At 37.8% G+C, this 6,169-nt stretch overlaps 1 long non-coding RNA gene across 1 annotated transcript; it reads right to left on the reverse strand.

Moving 5' to 3' along the window:
• Window positions 1-1,975: 1,975 nt before the first annotated feature.
• On the reverse strand, window positions 1,976-2,738 carry LOC116731317 (uncharacterized). Its single transcript, XR_004341567.1, has 2 exons — window positions 2,400-2,738; window positions 1,976-2,319 (listed from the first exon to the last, which is right to left on the reverse strand). It is a non-coding gene; the product is annotated as an uncharacterized LOC116731317 (long non-coding RNA).
• Window positions 2,739-6,169: the final 3,431 nt, after the last annotated feature.

Here is a 6,169-nt window from a genome sequence, read left to right on the forward strand (position 1 = left end):
AGTAGAAATACTCCTAAACACATAAATATTTTTGTCAAAGCTGTTGCTCAAGTAAATGTAAAGTTCCTGCTCAACTCTAACGGCAGGTGGACAAACTTCCTAAACTGGCAGAAAAACTTGGATGTTTTCCTCCAGAAAGTTTCAGAGGTTTGACGTCACACCGGCTGAACGTCGAGAGCGTGAAGAAAACGCCTCAAGACGAAGCAAAGCAGTCGCTATGAACGAATGCAGACATTTCCTTCCAAAAGAATCTTTTAGAGATCCCTATTGGCCAGGTTATATAAAGTGACATGTGTGTGTTAACTGGGGCACAAAACCTGAAGCGAGAGCAGCGTTAATGTGTCTGTGCTCATATTAAACCTGTCTGCTGCAGGCGTCCTGGGAAGCAGGACGCCAGATTGTTTCTCTCTGATGAAACGGAGGCTGCGGCGCAGGAAACAGAGGAGGTTTTTATTAACAGAGAAATATGGATTTCTGCAGCGTCGGAGGATCTGTGAAGCTTCTCCTCTGAGGTCCTGGGAACATTGTCAGAGTCTGTGGCTTCATAAACTCCTTGGACAGTTTTAATAAAAATCAGCCAGAAAACCTAAAAATGGATCATGGCTGACTCAAAACAGAAACACAAACTAAGACTGAAATCCAGTTTCATTCCTCTGCATTGAGCAAATGAGAGGATAAAATTAGACCCAAAATCAAGCAGATAAAGTAGCCCAACACTTACTGCTGGTCCAAAACTTGGAAGTGATTTTTACAGCAGCGTATTAAGGCCACTGGAGATAGAAAAAAGGAGTACATTTCTGCCAAAATTTCAGACATTTTGGAATTAATGTAAGACATTTTCTAAAAAACTTGGAAATCTTCCAGAAACATTTTCAAACGAAGGTTTTTTATAGAAAATTTCTGATATTAATCTAAAAATTAGATTTTTTCCTATTAAATTTTCTTCCTAGAGAATTTTGAGTTTTTTTCTGAAATGTACTACAGTTTTTTTTTTGTTTATGTTTTTTTGCAGTGGCCTTAACAAGCCAACCACCCAAGCAGAGCTCCAGCACAAAATACTTGGTGAGATTTTTTTATTTTTTTTACTGGAAATCAGAAAAATCTTTGACTTTTTTCTTTTTTTAACTAATTATAATTAAACATTTTTACAGCATGAAAAATATTTAGAGATTTGCAGAGGATTTTATTTTCTCTCAAAAACCAAAAAGATGGCATCAATGAAAATTAGAAGCTAAAAAAATTTATTTTTTCTAGGATTTGTTCCTTTTTACCTTACCTTCACTCTTCAGAAAATTAAACAGCATTTCTCCTGCAGACTTATTGATCTGAAACTGAGCGACAAAGGGCAGAGACCAGTAAAGACGGAGCTTTGTCTGCTGCCAGCGATGGAAAGGTTTGACGTGCGCCGGTCCTGCTGAGCTTCCCGCTTCATCTCCAGCCTCCTCCAGAGCTAAAGATGTCAACCACAGAGAGACGACGACGCCCGTCTGGGACGAGAAGCTCATATTTTATAAATGTAATTTCTCAAAGCCAGGAAGTGACAGTGAATTTAAGTTGGTTAATTTAATGTAGAAAGAGGGACAGCGCCATGACAGACCATTTTTCCCATTAAGGTCAAAATATAATTTTTTTTAAATGTCAAGGGTCACATTTAACATTTCAATTATATTCCAAAAGGACAATAGTTTAAAGCAAAGTTTTGTAGAAAAGGAATCCAAATCATACAGTTGCCATTATAAATGACAGGTAATTTAAAATTTTAAACACTTTATACCTAAAATTTAAGACACAAAAATCAGAGGACTGCAGTTGGGCCCTGGGCCACATTTGGACACCTGCTGCTGTAAAGCGGGTCAGAAGTTGGTGACCTAAGATGGCTTTTATTTTGAGGTTTAAAAAAGAAAACAGAAAGCTGCATACCAAACACGAGGTTAACACCGGCCACAAAGACCGAGTTCTGCTTTAAAACATTTAATTTTCCTTTGGGATCAAAAAGGTATTTTTATTGAATTTGTGTCAGTTAATCTCAGTATTAGCCATAAAATGTCCTTCCTGCAGGCATGTTGGATCAGACACGTCTCCATTTAAACACAATTTCCGGATATAATCTCAAATTCAAACAATAAAAAACCTTTTTCATTCTTCTTGTATTTTTTTCTTCTTGTACTTTTTCCACCAGCAGCAGTAAAACAAATAGTGGAAAGAGAAACTTTATTAGAGCATGAATTTGACTGATTTTTTGCTTCCTCAGAGGCCGAGGTTTTAACTCGGTCAGCACAACGCAAGCAGGACTTTCTGATAATGTCCTTTGGTGTCGTTCTGTTAAAAAACAAAATCAGAAACATTATTGATGTGGTTTGAAACGTAAACATAGAAACAGTTTGGGAAACGTATTTTACCAAGATGTCCTCATGTAGGGTTCTCTCAAACATTGCCCGGTTCTCCTCTACGACCTTCTGCAGGTCGACCTCGGAGCGGCTCACCAGGATCCGGATCAGAGTCTGATCACTCGTACCGTGACCCTGGTAAGGCAGAAAATGGACCAAATGAAGTTTTGGTTGGAAATTTTGATTCCTTTTCATGGATCAAACTAAGTTAATTTAAATTATTATGTGTGGTTACTCTAACAAAAACTGTATGTTGCATAAAAAACTTGAACAATCTTAGAAATATAGTTTGCCAAAAGTTACTTTCTACACAGCAAAAACTCAAAATTATGATTTTATGCTGATTATTTGTGCTGGTTTGTGCAAAACGTTTGACACCAATTTTGTCTGATTTCATAAAAGTGGGGGGGCTGGTTGACCTTTTGACCTTTAACCTTTCATTAATATCTTCAAAGCCAAAGCAGCACAAATGTAGTCGAGTTAATTGACGCCCATTTTGTCTGATTTGAAGAAGGTGGGGGGCCAACTTCACTCAGGTCGGCCCCAGGCCTGGCTCCAGGGTGGGACCTCATGTACGGCCAGTACAACCACTGTTTCCAGTGGTCGCATTCATCATAATGGATCTTTGGGCGGCACTTGGTCTGGTTCCTCACCTAGAACCTGTCTGCACTGGGTGGCCCAACCAGAGGCATGAAGCCCCGACAGCTTAACTCCCAGAATGTGTGTGTGTGTGTGTGTGTGTATTTATGTGTGTATATTAAGTAACTTGTTAATTATGTAGGAATGAGAGAAAAAGGAAGAAATTTGTTTTTTAAAATGAGGAAATGAGCACAATGTGGTGTTAAGCATATTATGACTTTTGGTTCATTTGTGAGGTAAAATTTATGTATTTATTTTTTAAAAATGTTTTTTAGGCTTTAATAAAGTTTTTTAGGCTCTAATAAAGTTTTTTTAGGCTCTAATAAAGTTTTTTAGGCTCTAATAAAGTTTTTTAGGCCGTTATTTAACAAGCTGAACAGGAAATTGGGAGGAGAGAGAAGGAAATGACATGCAGCAGATTCTGCAGGACTGGGAATTAAACCCAGGTTGACAAACAAAACCTATAAGTAACGTCCTAAACAAAACATAATTTGCTGTCTTACTATAAATCTGGTAAAAAAATAACTGAATTATTCATTTCTTAGCCCCTTTTCCTTCTCTTATACAAGCAGACAACACATAAGCTCAACAACACAAAAGCTTCATATTTATCATCATCTATTGCTCAGATGTCTGTTTCCTCCGTTTTTTGTTTGTTTCCACTCTTATATATTTACTATTCACGTTGTAAACTTTAAATTAACAAGATAGTTAATAAACCATCATTTATAGAGCATTTATTATGCAAGGATGACTTTTAATTTTCTGCTTGTAAAGTCAGACAAGACAGAAGCTGCCGTATTTGGACCAGAACATGTAATAATTTAATGAGCCTCATCAACTAAATCTAATTTTAAACAAGTTTCAAGGTTTTAAGGACATCATTTGTTTGCCTGATCTACTTTTTATACAGTTAAAAACCTTCATCTTGTCCAAAATGCTGCAGTTCTGATGAAGAATTAACTGAAGAAAGAAAAAAGGTCGCCATGGTTGTTTAAAATTTGTTTTTGTTTTTTTGTTTTGTCGTATCTTCGCTGTAAAAACCAGCTAATAGTGCAATTCAAAAATACTTCAGTGATCCAAAGTGAAATCAAAACATCAATAATAATAACAATTATTATTATTATTATTATTTGTGACATTACTTTGTGTGAATGTTTTTGAAAAAGTTCATTTTCCAGGCACCAAAAATCATTAACTAAGCAGGGTGGGTTTTTTTTAAACACTTTTTGTAAAAATGTAAATGCTCTTATTGAACATGGCTCCTTCCAGTCGTCGCCTCTCTCTGCTGGTTCCGACCCGTCGCGCTGACCGTTGGTTGTAAATAAAAAATGTTCTGGTTTCTGTTCAGATTCACCTCACGGCAGCAGCAGCTTCCCCAGCTGCTTGGGGTCTGTTTGGTTTCAGGTGATCTTCATGAATCTTAGTTTGTCTCTGACATTTCCACATGGATGAAGTGACGCCACCTTCCAATAACAGAGCGATCGGCTGGTCGTCTCAGCTGATCAGTCACCTAATGGTTAGAGGAACTTTCAGTTTCCAGACGGTGAGGATGCAGAAGACGGGAATGAGTCCGAGTTAAAGATCCCTGACATAAGGCTTTAAAAACACTCCAAGAACCGTCCTAAAAAAGCTTCTATTTCCATGTTGGAGGAACAACAGTGAAGGATAAATATCCTGATTGTAGCAGGTATGGCAGGCAGTTTTAACATAAAATTGGTTTCACCACACTGACAATCCAAATATCTGAAATTGGTTTACAGCTGGGCGTATTAGTAAATTAAGATGTCTGAAATTATGTTTTGCAGGAAAGAAGGGTGGAGGGTTCGGATTAGGGTTATAAATAAATTAAGTTACCTTTTTGACCAGTCATAATTACATTTGCGATATTTTAAATTGTAATTATGGATGTGTGACTCCTCAAATAACGAATCCAGCGACATCGTCTGAAATATATTACCACTAAGGTTAGTCAAAATGCATTTTTTTAGATATCCAGAATGTAATTACGGTCCGGATAGTCAGACGAAACTGATTTTATGCTAAAAAGGCCTGCCATACGGTGTTGGTTCAAATGCAGTAAAATTTGTGGGTTTCTTATGAATCAGTATTGACTTAATGAAGCTCCTCTAAGTGTAATTTATTCTAAGAGAAAACTGCTGTAACAGCAGCGGTTCTGGTTCTTTTCTCTTTTTTAACTTTCCTCCTCAAACTCTGCCTGCGTTCCCACGGAAACAAGCAACAAAACCTTTAATTAACAAAGTCAGACCAGAGCTGCGAGTTGACACCTGCCTGCTGTTCAGATGATGAGAGCTGCACAGAACTCGCTTAAGCCTTGAACTACATCACGTAATTAGACAAATAAATACTGTTTTTACCAATCAGAGCGATTAATGAACTTCTAATCGTCGTTTAAAACGAAATGTTGAGTTTTGTTAAATCTAACCAGGATGTAAAAACATTTGCAGCTGATTTAATGGTCCTGGTGCTGACAGCGCTGACAGCGCTAACGGCCAACAAGTGGTTTCTGGATGCAGGTTAAACACTTACTGGTCCGGAGCCGCTGGGCTTTTTAACCGGGTGTCGCTGTATTGAATCTTCAGCCATGAATAAAGCCAAAGCAGCTCAGAGGAGAGAGAGCGGCGGCCATGCGTGCGTGACGCGGAGCGCGCGTTTGACCATGACAGGAAGCTGTAGGGCGTCTCACCGTTTCCTGTCTGCGAGCGGAAACATCCGTGGCGCTTTTTCAGGTTGGGTCAAGGAAGCTGAGTGGCGGCAATAATCGGTGATTTCTTGCTGAATGTCCATCAGAAACCGCTGCAGAGACGATGTGGAACATAAAGAAGGAAATGTTTATCGAGTCTGAAAGCAGCAGATGAGATGAAACCGACGGAAGCTTCTGGTTTTTCACAGAAAACATAAATTTCCATGATCTTCAGTTGTTTTTAAATTTTCACATGCTAAACATTTACTGGGTTGAATATTTAGCTTTTCACTATTCCCAAATATTTTGAATTTAGTTCACTAACTAAATACAAACTTTATATTTGTATTTATATCAAGTTTAGTTTAGTTTGGAGCTAACTAAATATTTAGATTTTAAACTAACCGTATAGCTTAGTTAGTAAACTGCATATTTGGCT

Source organism: Xiphophorus hellerii, chromosome 2 (genome assembly GCF_003331165.1).
Source record: "Xiphophorus hellerii strain 12219 chromosome 2, Xiphophorus_hellerii-4.1, whole genome shotgun sequence".
Classification (NCBI taxonomy): Eukaryota; Metazoa; Chordata; class Actinopteri; order Cyprinodontiformes; family Poeciliidae; genus Xiphophorus; species Xiphophorus hellerii.